We start from the raw sequence: 24,695 nt of genomic DNA on the forward strand, positions 1-24,695 counted from the left end.
CAGAAAAGATTAGCAGTTTTTGTTGCTGATGAACCAACTAAAGGGAGTTTGGGTTGTTAGTGCCTTACTCTGAACAGCATGGTTCGTTCCTTTGTTTGCACAAGAGAATACTAGGAGGTTGAGTGAGCCTGAAGCTGGATGAGGTAGCATATTTAGCCCAGTCATCTATTCTCCTTGTGCTTCAGTTTCCTCATCTGTAAACTGGGAATAATGATACTAACCTCTTCACAGTGCCTTAAAGAAAAGAATTACAGAGAACTGCTGAGCTCACCAGGACCTGTACAAGAAGTCTGGGCACCTAGGTCAGAGGTCAGCTCTGGGAGCATCACCAAATTACTTTTTGGTACCCCAAATATTTTTCTGGGCCTAGATCTGCATGTCTACAGAAGATCTTAGCACCTCATCCACTTCAGCTGCTGTTGATCTGCTACTCCATTCTTCTTTCTTCCTTCCATGTTAAGAACTTGTGAAGATGAAAGTTCATTTATCCCTAAACATGTGTTCTCCTTTGCTTTGCTATTAACAGCTTCAGAGGATCCTCAGCCTCAGCAACATCCCACTGCTGCAGCTGCTGGACTTGCTGCTGCTGCTGCTAAAGGGAACCCAAACATTCAATCCAACATAAGCACCGAAGTCAGTGCAGTAGTTCCTGAGGGCTCTTGCGGAGGCAGAGAGCCCCCGGCTGTTGCTAGACATGGCCCATGAGCAGAATGAGAGCGTGGGTGCCTAAAAGTTTACAGCCTGACCAGGCAAATCAAATCACATGATGAAAGAAGTATGCCAGCGCCCATCTCCAGACAGCAGACAGAGACAGAATCGCAGAATCACACACAGCAAAACAAAGCGATTTGCCAAGGACAGAGCTGGGAGTTATATTGTTGTAACTCCCAGGGGAGAGCTGGGTATCTACAGACAGATCTACGCTCTTTCTGGTTGAACAGATGCTTTGGATTTTGAAGTGGTTTTATTCCTTCCCCCACCCCTCCCTTTTCGTCACTTTACCTCCTTAATTCTTTCTTTCTCTTTCTTTTTTTCAGGCCGCTCTTCATATCTCTATATTTGATTATGTTCTCCAGGGATAACTGCTCTTCCTCGCTAAACACCTGCTGCTTTTTTGTGAATAAGTGGAGGACAGAAATGCAGCAAGGCAGAAACAGAGGGAAGCCAGGCCCCAGAGAGCTACAGCCGAGCGCCCGGGGAGGGCTCTGGCAAGTGCACACCTTCAGAGCTTCCTGGCTTTGCTCTGCTGCTTTCATGCCGCATTTGGTTTTCTCTGTCTCTCTCTCCGGTCAAGCCACCAGGTGAAATCTGTCACCAGCCAACCCTTGTTTACCTCACAGAAGTGCTTGCAGGGTGCTGGTGCCAATTCCTCTTTTCTCCAATAATAATAGATTCCCTGTGATACAATCTACCTTAGCTGTGATTTTTGTCTTGCCAGAATAACTTGACACTGCTGGTAGCTGGAAACAAAAGCTACTTGTTCACGTCTTTATGTCTCCTCTCTGTGTCTGCTGCTGTTTACAATTCCACCTGCTTTCCCCCGTCTTGCAGTAATCTGATCATTTCGTCAGGTCTCCTGCCTCATGTCCCAGAGGCTGCACATTTACAGGGAGAGAAGGGGCCCTGAGTAGAGAGATACAGCACGGGGGTTTGGACAATGGTATAGAGTAATTTATCAACAGCAGTATCCCTGCTGGAAACAAGCCATCAGCAATAAGAAAGGTCTGTGATCTTCCCCTCTGTACTCCAGAGCAACAGTAGGGCCTGGCACTGAATGGTAATGTCTTTGTGTAGGGCTCGTAGTCCTCTGTGTTTGTTCTGAAGTACAAGAAGAAACCTGCTTCCACTGGAAAGCATTTTTGGCATGGTCCTTAGAGGTGTTCGTACAGCCCCACAAAGGGTCTATGTAACTCCTTCAGCATTTTGGAGCTATTTAGGGCTTCCACCAAAAGGACTCCAGCCTAAAAATATCTCCATGCACAAGAAGGTAGCTGGTGCAGACTTGTTGCATTGTGCAGTATTAGCGCTTGCTCTTGCTGTGGCCAGACAGTCCTTGCTGTTGCAGCACTGAGAACCACAGCAGTCGTGTTTGTGAACCACATATCTGAGCATGCATTTGAATCACAGCTGTAGAAGTTTCCATTTTAGTCACACAAGAAAAACAGAATTTTGTTAAAACTTTGTTCCTGTAAAGGGTGTAGCGGGGAGAAGCCTGCTCCTATCCTTTTGGTAGATGTACATTTCTGCAGAATGCTGCTGCTGATAAACTGCTATGACTGTTCTCCTACACCATGCAGTTTCTCTCCCATAAATCCCATATAGCTGTGTCCGAGTACCCCACTCCAATGCAGCGTAAGGTATGTATAGCACAGATGTCCAGAGACCTTTCCTATAAGTTCTGAGTCCTATGTTTAATGGATACATGGGCTTTCCATTCTGTACCACTTGACATTAAAAGTATTTCCATTGATTCCCCAAATCTGTAATCAACTGGACTTGAGCTGTCTTATAGACTTGTGCTGCTTCGATGGCCAAAACCAGCCTTGTTGACTAGAAGAGAAAACAACAAATTTCTTTTTCTTCATCTTTCAGAGAGAGAGGTGCGTGGGACTGCAAGCCTTCAAAGCCTATGGTCCATGGTCCAAGAGCTAAAAACAGTCACAAACTTCTCCACCATCTGGATGAAAAATTACAGCTCCTCTTGCTACTGTTTCTTCTTCAGCAGTAAGAAAAATAGTCACTTTTAATAGGGTTTATCCGTTTAAATTTTTCTCTGCCTGTAACAGGAAGAAGCTAAAAACCCACAGTGGGACCACAGACTTAGACTAGCTACCAGATTTACAGTCCTGAAAAATGTTCACATAACTGAGTGATGTATCACTCAAATATGTAAATAAGTTTGCCATGGGGAGCTCTCAGACTCTGCCTCAGAGGAAGAGTTTTGCTTAAATAAGCACAGAACAGCTTTGTTGTTGCAACTTTATGGAGCTTGTCCCTTCAGGCTGCTAGTCCCAAAAGCTGTGCAAGTCCTGGCCAGGCTCACTGGTGAGCTGGCAATTGTGTTCAGCTACAGACACTACCTTTCTAGCCCTGCCAGCACTCCTCCCCAGCTCTGTCAGAGGCTGCTGCTGCCGCCCTTCGCTAATAATAGAGCACTTGTATTTTTTTCAGGGAAGGGACGTAGGACATCTGGTTTGTGCACAGCAAGGGTGATTCTCAAATGCATTTTTCATGGGACTAAATTATAATAATTCAGCTTTTGGCTTGCTTTGAAGTTAGTGCAGTCATGCTATGTAGTTCCTTTTCTTACCAAAATTACAATGCAAGTTGTCCCTTAAAATGGCAATTCCTGCTTCTCTGCAGCAGCCCCCTTCCTGACAGAGAACAGCGGCATTGTTTTGCCATTATTTTCGATATCTCTTCTACCTATCCCTATTTCTTTAAAACAGGGATTTGGAGATCTTCTGTGCAAGCATCAAGAGCTAAATTCAAGGATGAATTTCAAAATTTTAGATAAATTATTTTCAGAAAAAATTATTTTCAGAATATTTTAGAAGCAGATTCAGCTCAAGAGATCCAGGGAACATAGTCAGGAAAAACTAGTCTTGTATGGAACAAAAGGAGGAGGAGGTGGAAGCATAAAAACAGCAGACAAGATAGAAGCAGGAGAGAGGGAAGAGAAACTGGATGAAATCAGGATATAAACGCTTATAATATCTTTATTTTAATGTACAAGAAATACCAAGTCCTAAAATACAACACTCCCATCAATGACCACATTGTTCAGAAGTTTGCCTTTTGGGGCAAAAGGGGTGCGTATGCTCAGTGGCATTATTCCAGCCTTATGCTTGACATAGCTTTCCTTCTACACCCATTTCAAGCAAGTGCTATTACAAGCCACACATAGGCATACACACAAAATAACTAAGAAAATAGAAGTAGCCATTATTTCAGACAATGAAAACAGAGGAAGTTTTGTATGCAGATGGCCTTCTTTGAAATCTGGCTTTCTTTCAACATATCAGCATAGCTATATATCTGAGTAACTGTGACAAAAGCTGAGAATGGATGGATGGCTGTTTTACTGCAGTTTTTGATAGCAATTTTCAGAGATTAGGACTGTTTTGGAAAGTCAAGTTTTAGAGTCTATTTTCAGAAGGTGCTTGAGATTAGCTCCTTCAAAGATGATCGCGGTTGAAGGAAAATCACTCATAAAGGAGAACTGAATTTTGTTTCTTATCACATTGTGCTTGTTTAGGGAGGGTTTTTGCAGAGGTTTGTCAGAACCAACTTCACAGCATGCATTTCAACAATGAGAAATGGCTGTGATCAAGGGAATAAACATACTCCTGAGTACAATACCTCTGCACTGGCATAGCAACCTCTTGCATTGCTTGGAAAGAAATGGAATCAGCAGGCAATAAAACAGGCAAGTTGTCTTTGACTGTCCTTACACTAATTACTCACTTTTTACCTTTCTTTTTTTCTTCTAATTTTTTGTTCCCCTTTTTGGCTTGCTAGTGTCCTAGGTTTACCTTCTGATCTCAGTCATTAGTCTCTCTGCACCAGTGGGAAGTCGCTTAATTCAGCCAATGTGGTAAATGTTGTGTGGCTGCTTTCACAGAAGAATTATAATGACTGCTGTTAGTATTAATCACTGCATTCTTGAATTAGTTTTGCAATGCACTGTCTGGAGAAAGGAGAAGAATCATATCCACATGACAAACTGCCATAACTCTATTGACATCCAAAGAGAGGGGCTGCTTAGCTTAGCGCTGACTGCGGTCTCTTATTTCATTTAAGAAAACATTTGTCTTCCTTCTGACATTCATGTCTGCTTTACACTAAATAAAATTATGCTTTTTGTCAAACTTGGGTCACACGAACTGATTCTAATGGTAAATGAGGGAGTGAAACTTTAAAAGATTTATTCCTTAAACACTGCTAAGAAAGGAAAAGTAAGTGTGTCTGTCAGCAGTTATTATCTTTCTTTTGTGCTATTCACTAGTGGTACAGGAACTTCGCCAGGCCTCACTCTTTTGATAATTTAATTGTGTTGTAGCTTCTTATGGTAGATATTTCCAGGAAAGCAAGATCAGTAGGGACAGGCAGCATCTTTTCCTAGCCTTGCTAATATATTTGGAAAAACCAGGTGTGCTGTCAGGTTCTGAGATCCTGCAGGTGACCATGCTTAAAAATGTTCTATACCTGCTCTGGTGAATGACATTAGCTCTGCTCCAAGCCTCATTTTCTCTGGCCATCACAGCTATAACACCACTGCTATTAAAAAACACAGAGGGTGATTCTTTCCCTCAGCTTCCATAGGCCAGAAAAATGATTACTGTATGTCCCTTAAGATGTTGGGAGGGAAGAAGCAATGTTTTCTGTATCAGTGGGCAGCACTTTCTCTGCAGCTGTTGTCTGGTATTGTCCTTTGATCACTCCAATCCCTCCTGCTTCACAACAGTTGTGATATCTCAGTGCTGAAGCTGGGCACTGAATCCTCCCGCTCGCTTCTGGATACGGTCCCCATGCAATCCACCATCAGACCAACAGCTTCTGCTCTGTTTAGACCAACAGTTCAGACACACATTTCATAACCGTCATCTTCTGGATCAGTTTTTACAGACATATAAAATAGCTTTTCTTCCCCCGGCATCCATATGCTGAACTGCCAGATTACACAGATGCCCTGTTTTAAGGTTCTAATTTGCAAAGTCTCATTAAATTAAGAATTAACTGCAGACTGAGAATTAAATCACTTACCTGCCTTAAGCAATGCTATGTTCTGTGCAAACTGTTTTCTAGGACTTCGACAAGTCATTTTAAGGCCGGGTTTACCCTAAGCAGTGCCTACTTGTGAATGTGCAAATCCTTGACACAAAATTCACTTTCCTGTTACATGGAACTAAATGCCCAAATGGACTTTCAAAGGAATCTTTGTGCTTAACTTCTGCATCTTTGATCGTACACCTTACATACTGAAGAGAAACAGAAGACAGGAGAGAAGCCTGAGGCCAGAGAAAGGCCCAAGGTCAAACAGAAGATGGGAGCCAGGGCAGACCTGCCCCATCTCAGCTCCGGCCATGTGCGCCAGGCACAGGTAGTGAGCTGCCTCCCACCTTTATACCTTCTAACAATGATTTACCTTGGCTTCACAAGCTGGCTGCCTGCGCTTCTGCGGGGTGAGGATATTTGAAAATGAGAATACAGGATTGTGTGGTTTTCTCACTATAAGCTAGAAGAATAAAGTTGGTGCACGGATTTGTGTTTATTAATGATAATTTTTCCTAGATCATGTAATATATTAAACGCACATATTTATACTAATGCACTTTCATAGTTCCCCTTAGACCAGGAAGATGAAGAATGTTTAACAAGTCTGCTAGCTGACTGTGGCTGTTATTTTTCTCTAAGGGTTACCACAGTGAATTGCAATGTTCATTTAAATACCAGCAGCTTCCCATCTAAGACAGGCTGACGTCCTGACTTCCCTGACCTCCTGTTTGCACAGAAATCAATCAATGTATATAGGCCTTGCTATGTTTGCACTTAACCTAGATACGGCTATGCTGCTGGAAGAGAAGTGTGACACAGCTTAAAATGTTTTTGGCTAGTGCTATGCCAAGCTATATCAGCAAGCATATACATATAGCTTCTTGATGTTTTGATCAGTATGGTTATAGTTATTCCAGAGCAAAGAAATGGTACAAAAATCATACACAAGCACAACGTTACCAAAGCCAATAGTTGTAATGTGGGCCAAATCTGAATGACTTTAAAATATGTTATTTAACAACAGATGAGCTAGCACATCTGCTAAATGTTTCATTTTTCTTTAGAAAGTAAGCAATCAAAAGTCTCGGTATCGGATATCTTCACATTGCTTGTGCTTCATTAGCTGCCCTGTGTGTGGACCGTGTGAGCTTTACAGTCTGTCGCAGTAAAAGTAATGCAGGAAGACTTATTCTTAGAAACAAAAGTTTGTGCGACCAGAGGCTTTTTATTTCTTGGGCTTTCTTCAGTTTAAACATTCAAGCTGTTGCAGTTTTTTGCTGTGTTTTCATGTCCTGAAGAAAAAGACAGTAACATCTGTGAACGATGCATTCTTTTCCTGACCTTGTTTTCATCCCAAGTTGAGGAGCTTTTTGACTGATTGGCCACCGTATTCCATATTTGGATTTAGCACATCAAGTTAGGGCAGAGGCATAGCCCAGATCAAGCCTGTCTCCAGGTAGAGTCATCTGTTTTCAGGCTGTAAGACTTTAAAAGTTGAAATGGATTCATCTCTGAGTACTCCTTAAGTACCATTTTGTGGTAGCTTTATAAAAGTATGACTCAGAGCATAAAATTAATCCCTAAAACATTTCATTCTTTGACAAGTTTTGCAACAAACGAGACTTCACAATAATGGTGAAATTGTTTTATTGCCAAAATGGCAGAACGAGTTCAGCTGTAACTTTTCTGCTGGGGCTATAGCAACATGTTTATTTCTGTGCTCAGGAAAAAAAATCCAGTATAGATGGATGTACTCAACTTTAAAGCAAGAAAAGGATTGTGAGATCCAAGAATATCTGTGCATATATATAAAGTTTATTATAGATTTCTGTAGTTAAATTTCTTCATGATTTTTTAAACAGGGAGAAGAGCTGGAAGCTCTATTACCTTAATGATTACTTAATGGGAGAAGACTACTGAAGTTCTGGACAGTGTTCACAGAATTACCTACACTGCTTGAAGGTAACTATCCATAATGTTTTTAAGTCTGATTCATTGAATATAAGAATGTCAGTGCAACATCAGAATAAAGATTTATTTAGGTGATTTGCTGTCCAGGGTCAGTAGCAGATGCTTAGAAATGAGCACCAGCTTATGGTTTCATAATACAGCTTAAGCCAAGATAACAGCTTGCTATTGCCAAGAGGGAAAGGTCCTCCTCTTTCTTTCAGCTTCTGTGTCCCCACTCCTGGATTCATAAACCCCAGCTTGCCTATGAATTTCTGGTGCTCATCCAGATGCACAGTAAGCCAATTCACTGAAATGGCAGAAAATGTACTTTAATAATAATAAAAGAAGTGCTTTTGTCATTGGTGAGTTGAGCTGGCTTGTCTTATGATCAGTCAGGGTGCCAAGCCAGACAGGGGGGTCATGCACTTGGGATTAGTGGATATGGGAGGAAAAGGCAGGGAAGGCTGGATAGGAGGAGAAATGAAGGAATGAACTATAGAAGGGGGGGTAAGGGGGAGGGAGGCCTCCCAGTTGTGTCAGCAGTGAGACATTTATTTATTTTTGCCTGTTTGACACCTACTGGAAAATCCAGCTGATCTTCCCAGAGAAGCATTTACAGTGGGTGGAAGAGCTCTTTCCTGAATGGAAATCACTAATTTACAATTTATCATCAAGTCTGTACAGAGTTGTGGGGTTTGGCATTTTTTTTTCCACATGTGCATTACTTTATACTCATTGTCCTTGAATTTCATCAGCCATTTTTTTGCAGAGTCATTTAACATCACGCAATGTGGGCTGCACTAGATCTTAGTCTCCAGAAATTGTTGTATCGTCTGAAAACTTTGTGTGTCACTTTTTAGCCTTTTTCATGTTATTTATTTATATTCTGAAGAATATAGATCCCAGCACTGAACATAAGAGAACCATGACAACTGCCGTTCCATTGTAAAAACTAACTGTATATAGTTCAGTGCTCTCTTTCCTCCTTTTTAAGCAGTTATCAGTCCTTGAGGGAATCTTTCCTTCCAGACTGAGAGGGCTGAAGGGCTTTTGATAAGGAGCACTGTTGCCACCTTTTTTGGGAGGTGACAAACTGACCACTTGAGTTTTGATTCTGTCCATCTGATGGGTGACTTCCCTGAACAAAAGTCATGTTGAGATGCACGTATAATATTTACTATTAATTCTCTTTGTTTCTATCACCACCTCTTATGGAGGTTAGGAATATTTTCTCTGATTTTCACCACAGGCAGGGAGCCCTTGTTAAAGATTGGTGCCACACTGCCACCTTTCATTCCTTTAGCACTTCGTCTGTGCTAAGCTATAGATCATGGCACTTCCACAGCTGAGGTGCTTTAAACTCCTGGATAAATATAATCTGTTCTAAGTTATTTTTCACTGTTTGGTTTCTCAATTTGTTCCAAGTGATCCAGTATTGATTTGTTGAGACTGTTCTTTCTGGTGAAGAATGTCTCTATTGTAGGAAATTCATGGACGCTTTTAGGGCCATTAGATACTTCTGAAAACCTCTGATGTTCTTTTGTAGCTTAGCAATATGTTCAATTGCAAACATTAAATAAGTAGTCACTGTAGTAGGCAAAAAAACCCCCTGTGACTACCAATAGGCAGCAGATAATTGTGTGCATCTGTGTGTGTGGGATGAACGTCTGAATATCCCAGTTGGAGGAAGACCTTGGAAATGGGGGGAGATCAATAGAGGCAAATGCCAGAGGATGCCCAGGAACCTTGGCTGGTAACACTGGAGACTGACAACTGCAAGCAGTCACCCAGCAGGAAGCAGCCTGACCTTCCCTGGCCAGAAGAGATCTCCCATCCAGAGGCGGAAGAGAAGACCTAGGGAAGATAGCATTGGTGTGACAGCCAGCGAGCATGTGCAGTAATCATGTAAGGTAAAAGATGTAACCTCATTTGTTCTTAAATAGATGCCAGTATCCAGATCCACTATGGGTTGTTATTTGCTCTGTCTTATCCATGACAGGCATTAGTCAGGCCCACTATTTCTTTTTTTTTTCTTTTTCATTTATTCTATAGCAGTAAGTTGAGGCTTCTTTTGTCCTTTATGTTTTGAGTCTTGAAATGCACTTTGATCATGTTTTCAACTGTTGCTTCTCAATTAGTAAAATAAGAAATCTACTATTATTTTGGGGAAAGGTTCTATATTCCCCTATTTACCTGATTCCCATAACTGGAGAATAAATTAGAAGCTTCATTCTCATTCATCTTGCCATAAAAGTTGAAGAACTGTCAATATTGGACAAAGAATACAGCTATATGTGCAATCAGAGCTGGTACTATTATTATTTAAGCTGAAAGTGGTTTCCTGGGGTAAAAGTACACTTAATTGATCTTCATTTTAAATTCATTATGTTTTATTCTGTGCAGTTAACTCTCAACTTGTAAGCCAAACTTATGTTTATTCTACTGCAAAACTAATCTTTAGAAAAACAGCATGGCTTTCTCCTGACCTGAAATATCTACACAATATAGACAGAAGTTTAATATAGTGACCTGTTTTTTTATTAAGATTTCACTTTGGGGAATGGTTAAAAGAGATCATTCATGATCTTTTTCAAGTGCTGCCTATTAGATTACCTACTTAATAATCTTTTTTTAAATGATTCTGAAATTTGGACACCAAATCCTTATTTAGATACACAGCAAGGCTACATGACATAGAAAAGTGATAAACATTTACCAGCTTCTGTTGCCTTTCAGCCTTTTTTCTGTAACTCAAAGCCCTTTTCTTGTACTTTAACAGATAGGCAATCGCTTGTTTTACCCAGCCCTGAAAGCAGAACAGGAACTACTTCATTACTACCTCTAACCAAAGTCAGGTGCTGCCAGTACTCAGCTATCCAGGTATTCAGCATGCCAATGAAGGTAGGTCAAGTCCTCTAGACAGCTGGCTTCAGGGCAAGGAGCCTTCTACCCCAGAAGGCTTCACTTTGAGGTGCTGCTCCTGAGGCTGATAGTTGCCTGACTTTCTTAGATTAATGGTGAGTACCCAGAGTCACTGGCAGCCTCAGAGCATTAGTTATTTTGTTCTGCTAAAGCTAAACTGGAATGCCACTTTGATTTGTTAGATAATTATCTGCTTTTTGCTTTTATTTCTTGGAACATTTTTGGGGTTTGGTTCCTACTGACCTACAGAAACTGCCTACTCACTCATTTATCTCTTAGTTTTCTTCCAGTCAGGAACAAAATTAATAGCAGCCAACATCATTGTAACATTATTACAGATATCTCCAAACTTGATGCCAAGCAATATATTAAGATATCGCTGAGGAAATCAGAATTTAATAAGAATAGCATTCTTCAGTTTTATGGATTAAGATATAATAAGAATCAATAGCTGAGAGTTAAATCTAGGCAAGTTCAGACTAGTGATAACCTACTGATTTTAATAGTGAGAATGATTGGTCATTTAAACAAATTATCTGCTGATTGGAGTGGGTACCCTGCAAACTATAAGTATTCATATCAAAGTTGCAGACATTTTTGGAAGGATGTACTTGCTTCAGCCTCAACAAAAACTGTTACAGGAGAGAATAATGATAAGGATCAGACTATATTACCACAGTTTTCTCTTTTGGTCTTAAAACTCTATGAATTTTATTTCTTTGACTGGAAATCTTTTCCTTCTGAATTATTTACCAATTTACATTTTTATCATCTTTCTTCACACCTTCTTCACTAGCATAGTGAAAGAATAAGTAAACAGAAGTTTTTGGCTTTTATTTCTGGAGGGCAGAAAAAATCCACAACTTTCAAGTCACAGTCAGCCTCCCCTCTTCTTTCACCTCCAGTAAGGACAGATATATGTTCCTCTCCTTAAGCATGTGCTGAACTCAGATATTCCACATCTCATAGCTGTCTCCGGAGATAACTGTTGTATGCCTAAGTGCACAGTGGAAAGGACTGAGTTTTTATTTTATTGGGTATTTTTTCTGTCTAGCAGGATTGGTAGAAAGGGTAGCAAAGCAAACAAAATTAATATGAACCCTGAGGTGGAAATAACATCATCCAGCAGACTGAACATCTCTGCTGTGATAGTTTTATTCCTCTTCAGCTCTCAGTTGTGGGCAGGGATGCTGAAGGCCAAGTAACAGGTCTAGGACTTTTAACATACTCAGACAATTTTACCTCTGTGTCATTACTTTGAACGTATGGCTAGTTCGGTGGCTCGCTAAAGGAAATGCTAGTTTCAGTTCAGTTTGTAGCAAAAAGAACATACCCACCTCTCACTGCCAGCTATCACAACTGGTTAGCACCCTTACCTTTGATCTCTCCAAACCCACTCAACTCTTGCTGTTCCATGGAAAGCTTTGTTTCATCCTAAAGAGTGATCTCTATGAGAGTTTACTTGAATGTACAGGGTGCTGCTTCTGTACTTGTTCTGTGAATGGCTTTGGTACTATTAAATGCTTACTTTTCCACTAATTTTATGTTACAGTGGTCAGCTCTTCGCCTTCCAGGGGTAAGGCAGCTCCTGGAAAGCAGCACACAGCATGGCAAATAACACCTTGATGCACCAGCTTGGTCCTAGCTCAAGCAAAAGAGGTCTAAGTTCCTACCAAGATTCTCTAAAGAATTGTGGTTTTCACTGGTCAGTGTAATTTGATTGACACAAATTAAGGTTATATCCCTAATATGTTATTGTTTCAATCAAGTTTCTCTGGTCAAAATGCAAGCTTTAATCAATAGGTTCACTGTTAAGAATGTGCTGCCTCCCTTATCCTTTTGGCCCAGGAGACTAATCAAAAGATGTGTCACAGTATACTTCTGGTGACAATGAATGTTTTTTTCACATACTGAATAAAAAATGAGGAAGTGTGCATGTGTGCATGTTTTCATGCAGGTGGTTTCTGACAGCCTGGGTCTCTAACCACCTGTTTTCTCTGTTCCCTTCTCATGGCTTTTGCAGCAAATGTGTCATTCTGAAGATTAAGATTTTGATGAGGGAAAATGGGAAGTCCCCAAATCAATGTTTTCCTGCAGGCTGCACGTCTGGCTGGGGAGCGTGAGATCTGCCTACTCAACAACTTAGTGTAAAGGGGTAGAACCCACCAATTTATTTTCCATTGACAGCTGAAAACCTCTAGTTTCTCTCCCTTTCTTTCCTTCCTTGTCTATGCTTCTGATTGCAGGGATCACTGCAAACTAGCTCCAACTGGTTGTGAATGGCTGTGCTGTTAATTACTTTATTGGTTATCACAGATCCCAGCAGATAACATTTTTGCTTGATTTCCCATTTCTTGATGTTTCTCCTTGCCCCTGCAGTGTGAATCACAGAATGGTAGGGGTTAGAAGGGACCTCTGGAGATCATCTTGCCCAACCCCAGCAGGGTTGGACAGGACTGCAGGGGGCACAGGACTACATCCAGGAGGGTTTTGAATGTCTCCAGGGAAGGAGACTCCACAACCTCCCTGGGCAGCCTGTTCCACTGCTCTGGCACCCTCACAGGAAAGAAGTTTCTTTTCATGTTTAAGTGGAACTTCCTGTGTTCCAACTTGTGCCCATTGCCCCTTGGCCTGTCATTGGGCACCACTGAAAAGAGTCCAGTCCCATCCTCTTGACACCCACCCTTCAGATATTTCTAAGTATTGGTAAGATCCCCCCTCAGTCTTTTCTTCTCCAGGCTGAACAAACCCAAGTTTCTCAGCTTGTCCTCATAAGGGAGATGCTCCAGTCCAGTGATCATCTCGGTAGCTCTCCACTGGACTTACTCAAGCAGTTTCCTCTCCTTCTTAATCTAGGGAGCCCAGAACTGAACACAGTACTCCAGATGTAGCCACACTAGGGCACAGTAGAGGGGGAAGATAACCTCCCTCGACTTGTTGGCCACCCTCCTTTTTATGCACCCCAGGATACCATTGGCCTTCTTGGCCACAAGGGCACATTGCTGGCTCATGAGCAACCTGCTGTCCACCAGCACCCCCAGGTCCTCCTCAGCAGAGCTGCTTTCCAGTAGTTCAGCCCCCAGCCTGTACTGGTGTATGGAATTGTTTCTCCCCAGGTGCAGGACCTTGCACTTGCTCTGGTTGAATTTCATCAGGTTGCCCTCGGCCCAGCTCTCCAGCCTGTCCAGGTCTTGCTGGATGGCAGCACAGTCTTCTGGTGTATCAGCCACTCCTCCCAGCTTGGTATCGTCAGTGAACTTGCTAAGGGTACACTCTATCCCTTCATCCAGGACATTGATGAATATATTGAATAGAAGCGGACCCAGTACAGACCTCTGGGGAACACCAGACTCTGCCCTGTTGATCACAACCCTCCGAGCTCTGTCATTAAGCCAGTTCTCAATCCACCTCACTGTCCTCTCATCTAACCAACACTTCCTTACCTTGTCTGTGAGGATTTTATGGGAGACAGTGTCAAAAGCCTTGCTGAAGTCAAGGTAAATGACATCCACTGCTCTACCTTCATCTACCCAGCCAGTCACAGCATCATAGAAGGCTATCACCTTGGTCAAGCATGATCTCCCCTTGTTGAATCCATGTTGACTACTTCTGATAACCGTCTTTTCCTCTACATGCCTAGAGATGACCTCCAGACCAAACTCTTCCATCACCTTTCCAGGGATGGAGTTAAGTTTGACTGGGCTATAGTTTTCCAGGTCCTCCTTCTTGCCCTTTTTGAAGATTGGAGTAGCACTGGCTAAGGTCCAGTCCTCGGGCACCTCTCCTGTCCTCCATGACCTTTCAAAGATGATGGAGAGTGGCTTGCCAAGAACATCCGCCAGCTCCCTCAGTATTCGTGGCTGCATCCCCGTCAGGGCCCATGGATTTGTGAAGATGCAGTTTGCTTAGGTGATCTCTAACCCAACCCTCCTCAACCAAGGGGAAGTCTTTTTTTTCTCCAGATTTCCTCTCTCTCTTCTGGGGGCTGGGATGCCTGAGGTCCAGCCTTAGCAGTAAAGACTGAAGCAAAGAAGGCATTCAGTAACTCTACCCTCTCTGCATCCTGCATCACCAGGGTCCCCACCTCCTTCATCAGCAGGCCCACAGTTTCCCCAGTCTTCCTTTTACTGCTGATGTATTTGAAGAAGCCCTTCTTGTTATCCTTGACATCCCTTCCCAGACTGAGTTCCAAGTGGGCCTTGGCCTTCCTCGTTGCATCTCCGCATACCCTGACAACGTTCCTATAATCAACAACTTTCCCAATACAAGAGGTGAATGCTTAAAATAAACATGTATTTAATTGCAAAGGAAGGTTTGAAGGGAAAGAAAGTGCACTACTCTTAGGCATGCTTTGGTGCTTCTGTTTGAATTATAGCCTAAAAGAAGGCATTTCTTTACCTATTGCCTCAACAAAGCATCACAGTCAAAGGGTGGGGTCATGGTTTCCCATGGAATTGCCTGTTTATATTGATTACTATCTTCTAGAAAGACAAATTTTTTAGGATTAATTGTTATAAAGTCAAGAATTATAGGCTTGTTACGGGACAAGTTATGAGTTCTAGGAGGTGCATGGTATAAAAGCAGATAGAAAACAAGATTACAACTTTAAGGCAGTCATTCACTTGAATGGATCTGATGAAGTACAGTAATGTCAGGGCTTGCACTAAATGTGCCTTCACTGTGTGGTTAGCCCAAACACCACCTTAATTTTTTCCTCAGTTCTACTATCTACTTAGAAAAATCTTGTGCCAATGAGTCAATACATGCTTCCCAGCAAGGCAGCGGACCAGGGGATGGCTACCTTCTGGGCTCCAGGTGGAAGCTACCCAGGAACCAGTTAGGGAGCAACAAGGACACAACTTTCCAATGCCTTTCCTACAAGTATCCCAGAAAGACAGATAGCTTTTAACCCAATTAATTTTCCAGAATTTTCCAGAAGTGGTAAAAGGCAAATGAAACTATGTTTCCTGAGAATGAGTGGGTTTTCTTAACAAGACTGTTTAATTACACTGAGAAAGGTGGCGATAAAGCCTCTGGCAAAATTTTTTGCTAAAAAATGTTGCTAGAAGTATAACAAAACATAGAAATAATTTGTCTGGGTTTTGTGGTGTGCCCATTACCAGTGGCTTTTAATAATATATTAGAGTTAGATAAACATCTGTCAATGTTGCAGTAGTACAGTAAATCCTGCCTTGGGGCAGATGAATAAACCAGTTATTAAGACTGAGGTCCCTTTCAGCCCTAATTTTCGATGATTGCATCCATCAAGGTACTTGGTGCTGTTCTATGTATCTGAAGCCTTGTTATGTGCCCATGTAACAAGTGGGACAATGGGGAGGTGAATACTGTTTCTGCCGTGCTAGTTGTAGTGGCTGACACTACTTTTACAGTGTCATTACATTGACTGACATTACTTTTACAGTGTAATCCTGCCCCCAGCAATAGGCTAAGCCTGGGCTACCATGTGGAGTGGAAACCCTTGACAACTCCTCAACAGGCAAGGGAGCTGGGAAGGCAAGCATTTTGTGGGACACCTGCAGCAGCAATTTTGCAATATGTTTGTTCTATGGAAGAGAACTGTAAATCTGGGGGAATACATCTGCAGGTGTTGCATCCTGCTGCACTACTTATTTTTCTGGCTGGCAACACAGAAGTGTTCAGAGATTTATGTTTTGAATTCACTTTGAGGGAGCTACCAGAAGGTCCAAGGAAATCTGTTCATTTCCTGTTTAAAAACTCCAGAGTCTGTGGAGTGTAAAACCATTTGAAAGAAAAAAATATCCTTTACGTAGTTAGAATGGTAAGTAAATCAGGTTTTCATAGGATGTTATTTTTTTCTTCTGTTTTAAATTTGACTGATTTCGTATTCTCTATACATGTTGGATAGGTGTCCTAAAAGCTTCTTAAGCATGTGAAATGTTTTACCTATGTAATTCCTGAGGTGAAGAATGGATAGATGCTCTTAGCAGCTGACAAACAGCATTGCACTTCAGGTTCATTTGTGGTGTTTGTGTCATCCCAACAAACTGTTTGGCATTTCCTTTAAAATTTGTACTGAAAGACAAACTAAATGCAAGTGTAGCAGTAATGAAGAATTAGGTTTTACTATTACATAAAACTTTGCAAGACAAGGAATCTACAGCTGGATGGGCTCAGACAGAAATTTCTTCATGTAATTCTTTCAAATGGAGCTTTTTACTGAAAGAAGTGGAATCAAATGAAAACTCATTTTAAAAGTGGTGGGGTTTTTGGTCTTTAAAATAAAATTGCAGGGTCCAAGATGATTTACCACATAAATAATCTGGGTTAGATTTTATTAGTTCCTTACATTTGCATAGGGCTGTTCATCTGGAAGAACTGTATCCTGTGCTCGTTTACATCCTATTCACTTTGCATATGTACCACACTTCTAAACTAAGTAGCAGACCAAATGTTTTTTTTTACCACTGCAGAAAAGAATTAGGAAGCTAAAGAACTGCCAGGAAAGTAATTATAGGTACCTGAAATCCATCAATGGAAATGTTTTCTTTCACAGTCATGTAGGGTCTCCTTGTGTCCACTGCTTGAGGAGAGGTTAGTCTTCCTTTACTTTGTTTGAGGAGAGGTTAATCTCCTTTAACCCTTGCTGTTTAACACTTAGAATCTAACCCAGTCAGTCTGGGGCTCTAGGTAGCGTATAGAGGACAAGGAATGCATTCGGGAAGTGATGGACCTCAGCTTCCTGGGCTGCTGTCACAGAATGAAGCATGCTCCAGGAGAGCCACTTTTCCCTCCCCATTGATGGTCGTTTGTGACTAATTGAGATCAGGCCACCTAGGCTGAGGTAGTCAAAATGACCCCTATCCTGATTAGTTCACAGGTAAATAAGGCTTGTGTATTTCTGCACTCTTAATTACAACTCTATGTATACTGGAAAGGCTTTATCAGTGTGGTAAGTCAGAGTATATGGAGTTTGGATTGGTCAAAGTATCTCCTAGAAGCTCGTTCCAGAAGAAAACATCAAAGGTTTACTAAAAATGCAGGTATAACTTCCAGTCCCAACGGGCCTATTTTCAAGAGCAAGAAGGCTTTACAGTAAAAAGCTTTCCTCTGTATTTGTCTTGGTTTTACTCTAAATGTCCACTACCAGACTCAGACAGAAAAAGGACAGTGAGGTACGTTGTCTGAAGTACTCGCATTTCCTGCTCATGTAGGTGAACCATGCAACAACCACGAACTTCTGTGCTGGCTCCTTTTCTGCCTTCCAGAAACAGTTACTGAAACTGGTCATTTGCTAGAATAGAAAAATGAGGAAATGATTGAGCTTTGAAGTCTCTGTCTGCTTGGCTTCCCTCTTGCTTTGCTGTTCCACTAACTGCACGTGGAGGTCTGTGTAGGAGAGTCCATACCACCCACAAAAGAAAGCAGGGAAGTATATTGATAACATTGCTGAGATAGATAACTTCTCTAGGGACCTGAGGACCAGTGGAGGAGAACAGTAGCAAGAAAATGGTGATGGAAAGGGCAGTCATTCTCTCTCTAAATCTTATTTTACTAGGTGCTTTAGCAAATATTGAGCTTTAAATATGAAATATCCCATTGAAACCAATGTGGAATCCTGAAATGGGACCTTTGTCAACAGAGCTATTTATGTAAAAAAAGCTTTCCAAAGCGTGCAAGTGAGTTACTACATGCAGTAAAACAGATGAGCTGGTAGCCTCTGGCTCCCAGAGGGGAATAACTTACAATCACTGCATGAGTCATGGAGACAGGCAGATACAAATACTCTTGTTAGCTCAAAGGAAAAAAAGTTCTGCTCTCAGAGATCAGCATTCCCATCAGGCCACTACCCTGCCACATCTTGTACACATTCCTAGCTCAAAGCAGATAAATAGGTCATTTGGGAACAAAGGACTCCAAAGAATTACAAAACTGCAGTAAAGGGCATGCATTGTCACACGACTAATTTTTCTCATTACTTTCAAAGATACTGTTCAAAGGTTTGGGTTTAGATTTAAAGATAGTACATATAATTCAAAATAGAAATTCTAAGGTAATGTAATTGCAACATAGTGAAGGGTCGCACATCCTTTCCCAGACAGCTGAGGATGAGAATTGCTTGCTCTTTGTCACTTGTTCTCTGGAAGGAAGCCTTTTTGACTTCTCAGAGTGAAGGCTAAGGTTACCGCCAGTGTGGAGAGCAGAGAGAAGGAACAGGAAAAGACTGATATTCTTCTCTGAATTTGTCTCATTGTTTCCATAATCTGGATATACTTTTGACCTCCTAAGCTTCCAAAGGCAGAGATGTCTATGATGCAGTACGAGGTTCTTACTTTTTTGTGTTGCCAAAAAAAAATACATTTTAAAAATCTCATTTTAAAGCCTGGGGAAATGTGTTTACTTAGGGTAACATTCATGCAGCTCTCCTGTTACATAGCTGCTATGTAACAATAGATGGATTCATCTATTTGGACATGGCAAATGATAAACAGTGAATCATTCTAACTGGTTACCTGAGTTATGTATCCATAAACATTTGAAATATAACGTACTTTATATCAGTTTCACTTCTCTGTGTCCAACAGTACAGCCACAGGCAGTGAAAGAGAAGAAAGAAATCAGAAATCAGAAGTTTTTCTGTGATTCCTGTTTGGGTCATGTAACTTGTCCCTAGAGCTGGTCAAACAGACTTTGACTGTCCGCAGAAGTAGCCAGATGCTACTACCTCTGCTCTGTTTGCAGGTTACAAGGAGCATAGGGAAATCCTGCAGGCTAAAATCAGAAATAAGACAACAATAACAATAGTCCCAGCACATACCTTCCAGGTGGCTTTTATGGAAACCAGTACTTCATGAATGTGAATAGCACTCAATATCTTCCCTTCCTTCACCACTGCCTCTTCTGCCCTAGAGAACATTACCACTCTTTTTTTTTTCTCTCTTAGTAAGAAGGCATCACATAGCAGCTCTTCTAAGATGAGAGATATGGTAAGTCCATTGACCTTCCCACCATGGTGTCACCAAAGCTGTAGGCTTGTTTGGAAGAAGAGTCTAGCTCAGGTTACTGAAAGATCTGTTTCTTACTTACATTTTGTACATGGTATTCACATGCACATATGTCAAACTGCTTGTGAGATATTGCAGCACTACTTCTAAGACAGGATAAAAGGTCCATAAGAAATACTTTGGAGTTTATTCTCTGAGGTTTGGTCTGGCTACTTTGCAATTGCTGTAATGTACAAATAACTAAAAGGTTATAACAGTAGCTTGAACTAAGAGGTTGTCTTGCTCTTTTTAAGTTTTTCTTTTTCTTTGGTTGTTCACATTTCTAGAACCTACAGACAGAAAATGAGATATCTCTCTCTCAAAAAAAAAAAAAAAAACCCAACAAAAAACTCAAACAAACAAAAACCCAACCAACCAACCAAAAAACCCCCAAACCCAACCAGAATGTTGCTTCTTTTTTTCCCAATTTCTCTTTTTCTGAGACAATGAACTGACTGCAGTCAGTGCCTAACAAAAGTAAGGTACAGTAATATAACAGAAACAGTCTCTTATGCTGTGCAATTTACTATGTAGTCCCTTGAGTACCATGCAGAATATCCCAGATACGCTGGCTTGCATTCACACTCTTCCCACATATCATATTTGCCCTAGAGAAGTTGTTCTGATATACTACTGGTGATGAGAAATGCAACGTGAGCTTGACATTACGGAGTTAATATTGCTGATGTATTTTTTTCCCTCTTTATAAACCTTATTTCTTTAAGGGATCTGCTTGACTTTTTACATTCCTCAAAAATATGTGTGGCACTTTCCTGAAAAAAATAACCAGGGCTTCTGTCCCTGGTAATGGCAAAATAAAATTAAATTCAGTAAAGCCTGTACTTCTGGCCATCCTCAGTGAAAGCTTTCTCTATACCATTTTCATGTGCTATTTGTGGAAGGTGGTAGAGATATGGTAGAGAAAAACCGCAGCCTCCTTAAAAATCTTTGACTGTCATTAAATTCCAGGGAGAAGTTTCTCCTTGACTTTCTATGGACAAATAAGCTTCCAATCTCATCAGTGTTCATTTGTATTTGCTGAACTGGCTGTAAGGAGAGGTGGATTTTTCAACGCTTACCTCAGCCTGAGCTAGGCAGAGGTTACTGTCTCTTTGAAACACCTTCTGACAGACATGAATTCTAATCAGGCACAGATGATTTTTCATTCACCGAAGACTTGAACCAAAAAGCAAGAGGTGACAAAGCTCAATCTTGCTAATCTCCTTTCCTCACTTTGCTAAACTTAATCAGAAATTGCTGACACTGATGTTTCTTTCCTTGACATCAGGCAAAGAACGGTCTTACTGAATTCAACCCTTCCAGCCTCATGAGGAGACCTACACTTCCAGTAAAGTGTAGGATACAGATAAGGACATGCACTCCCTCTCTAATGACCAAACACAGGTGACCCCATTGACAACATTTGTGAGGTGGACAAAACCCAGCAACTGAAATGTTTAAGTAGAAATAAAGTGATTGCGTGTGTAGATCCTTCCCTGCACCTCAAGGAAAGGAGAAAAAAAAACTTTACAGATGAGTACAGAACAAAATTACGTTCTGGACATTACGGGACTTTATTTCCTCAGGCACTTTTTCAAGCCTAAATGGAATGTGTGCATTTTTACAAATGTATGAATACAGAATTTGGCCTGGTCACGTGTGATGTGATGATTCCAGAAGAGCATTGAACACTAACACGTCACGTTTGTGGTATAAAGCCTGGCTGACATGTAACCAGGTACTGCTGGTGATGGAAGAAAACTCTTGTGACACATGGTTTGCAAAATGTTGTAATGTAAGTTTATAATTGGAATTAGTCTGATTTTCTGAAAAAAATATTTAGAATGCCTTATAAAACATGATATTCTGAGGTTCTCCTTTATTAGTAAGATATTCACTCTCAAATAAACATAAAGACATCTCATTACCCTTCTCTGGGAGCCTGGCAGCTACCTAAAAGACCGCAAGACCTCATAATTAGGGAGGGAACAAGGGGAGAGAAAGGGCTGAAACATACTTTGAAATATATTTGCAATAAAGAGCAAGCTAAATGTCCCTCAAAGATGGAAATTAAGACACCAGGATACGATCTCACTCTTTAAGGTGGTAACCTGGAGAAATAGTATTTTTGTATGGGAGTTGTATGTGAGTCCAGCACAGCTGCTCTCCCCATCATTCCCCTCCCCAAAAGCTATAAAAGCAAGCTGAATCAGGAGATTAAGGTATATTCTGAGTGCTAGTGGATTTTTTTTCTCCTTTAAACGTGTCTTCAGCTTTGTAAACAAGAACAATGAGATTCTGACTTTGTAGTGACAACAAATCTAAGAAAGACTTGTTGCAGGAAAAAAAAAAAAAGTTTTTTTGAGAAGCTTAGCATGCTAAGACAGGTTTTTTTTTTTTATTCCAGCAATTGGAAAGCATTGCCCATTAAACTCCAACTTGTTCTGGTAGCTGTTGTCAGGAGGATTTCTGGATCCTGGCAACAAGTACTACTTATAACCTTTCCACCCAGGAGCAATGGAGACAAGGTTACCAATAGCTGCAGCAGTAACCCGTATAGAAGCATCATGTTTCTGTTGGGTCCAGACAGCTTTTGTGGGATTTCATTTCATTGTTTACAGCACAGATACTTATGTGTGGGCTCCTTGTCTAACCTCCCTGTGAGGTCGAGAGGGAGAGAAGAAGAAACTGACTAATGCCCTTAAGCTCAAGGGGACACTTAAGCAGATCAAGACTATTTCCCCCTAAAAATGTCAATTTCTGTCCAGCAAGTATGAAAAGAGTCCAGGTTCACTACCTGGCAGGCATCTAGACCTATGCAAAATTAATCCCACCCTTCATTTCAGCAGGTGTTGCATAAATTAATAGATCACAGACATAGGAATAACCAGATCATGTCCCCCATATACCCTCAATACGCTTGTGTGGCAAAACACTGGAAATATTATTCTATAGTTCCAGTATTTCTCCACATTTATGCAGAAAGCCCCCATCTGCTGATGCAGCTGTAAAACCGCTTACTGCTGCTGCAGAGGAGGAAGTCAACAGTTGCTGGCTGCTGTATTTGTTTGTGGCAGCAAACCAAATGGAGCACAGACACCCAACAGGCCTTTTTGGCTTGGGTTCAAACTATGAAACAGTCCTATAAACTGGGCTATAGCCAGCTCTTCTTCTCATGTCAGGTATCCAGGGAAGAAACCAGGCCTGCAATTTGTTTTGTCTTACTTATTCGCAACCTCTCTAAGACAGGCATTTTTCTTTCGTCAGTCTCCTTAGCCACCTTTTCTGCCCTGCTAATGTGTTTTTTCCCCTCATATAAATATATATATATGTCCTTTCTCAAACACAGTAATCTGAGTATTATTAGCATAGAAATGATACCAAGAAGTATATGCAAAAGTCATTTCCTTTACCCTCTCCTTGCAATTATGGTTTAACTGCTTCAATAAACAACAAAATCATTCCTTGCACACATCATTACCATTGAAAAGATTTAAATAGTCTGGCTATCAGAAAGAAAGAAAAAACCAACCCACTCACAGAGGAGCAACTTCTGCATGTACCCATCCATCCCAAATTCCAGCACATGGCCCCTCCTTGCTAGGAAATGTCTCAGGATGCTGCTTCCCTCCCTCTGCCCAAGCAGCCCTGGAAGTTCTGAAGAAAGAGGAAGGAAAGGCAAAAAAAGGTAATTTAAAAAACAACAAACAAAAAGCAACAGTGGGAAAGGTCTCTGCAGTTTCTAATCTGATTTCCAGAACACGGGAATAGGCTGGGAAGGGCCAATACTTTAGTGCCTGAAGCATTTTTTAGTTCAGCTGTCCCTGCGTTATTGCACATAAGAATGCGTTATGATTTGCACAGGGGAGTGCTAGTTTATTATCTCAAAAAATGTGTCGGACAGCTTCATTACACAGACAATAGACTCATTTAGCTGGTGCCTGCCTTTCGTGAGGCAAGTTTTAAGAGCTATCTATTTCTTTGATGAAAATACATTTAGGCTGTTTTCTCTAAACACAGGTTTATCTGATAGGTTCTATGTCCTAATTATAACATTTCACTGCACATTAGATTGGACTCAAGGAAGAGCTATTATCCCTGGATTGTTCAGTGCTTGGCACAGTGGGGTCACATTCCTGATTGAGGCCTCACTGCTCTATTATGATGCAAATTATGTTAGAATAAGAATAGGGAAAGTATTTCGCACTGATTATGAAGTTTAAGATATATTATAAGCAATATATGATAGTTTGTATTGTGTCTTATGCAGCTACACGGAGCACAATTGCAATAGTACCTATCTTATGCATAATGCTGTACATGAGGCACACTGTTTTTCTTGAGGCTGCTGTGTCTTTGTGTGTACATCTGCATTGCACTATAAACACTCATTTGCTAAAATAACCCTAGGTATGTCATCCAGAGCTATGTCCTTGGCAATCTCATGTTACTGCTGAAAGCTCTGAGTCTGTTCTGGCAATTTTTGACTTTGCTCTGTGAGTTCCTCAACTTGCAGGGAGGTTGCTAGCTAGCTGGCAAATTAGCTCCAGCAGCACTAACCAGAAAACATAAAGGACTCTTCAGGCCTGCCCATCTGACCTTCTCTGGCCCAAGTCAAAACCACACAGGCCCCACTTGTTGGAAACTCTCTGCTGTGTCTCACATTCCATCTGCTTCTTTTTTGTCTTTTTTTTTTACAGACAGCAAGGTAATGCAAAGAGAAATTTTCCCTTGACCTCATTTGGATATCAAGGCCAACCCTCATATCCTCAGGGAACAGACAAGTATGTGGGCTGAACATGCTGCTCTATGTAATTTGTCTTCATGAAAACACTTGACTTGTCAAAAGTAAACACTTGCAAGAAACTGTGCCCACTATAATTCCATCACTTGACTGGCGCTATTAAGTACATTATTAAAAAATTAAGTTGTCTCCCACTACTGCACACTGCTTTGTTCTTATAACTTGTGTCTTTCTTATGCTGTTGTCCCAGCGTAGCTGCAAAACCTGCAGTATTAGGA

The 24,695-nt window shown here is 41.1% G+C and overlaps 1 long non-coding RNA gene across 1 annotated transcript; it reads left to right on the forward strand.

Annotated features, from left to right (window-relative positions):
• The first annotated feature begins 1,032 nt into the window (after nucleotides 1–1,032).
• LOC135315189 (uncharacterized) lies at nucleotides 1,033–24,695 on the forward strand. Its single transcript, XR_010374631.1, has 5 exons — nucleotides 1,033–1,212; nucleotides 2,597–2,724; nucleotides 4,259–6,103; nucleotides 7,641–7,740; nucleotides 24,374–24,695. It is a non-coding gene; the product is annotated as an uncharacterized LOC135315189 (long non-coding RNA).

This window comes from Phalacrocorax carbo, chromosome 1 (assembly GCF_963921805.1).
Source record: "Phalacrocorax carbo chromosome 1, bPhaCar2.1, whole genome shotgun sequence".
Taxonomy (NCBI): Eukaryota; Metazoa; Chordata; class Aves; order Suliformes; family Phalacrocoracidae; genus Phalacrocorax; species Phalacrocorax carbo.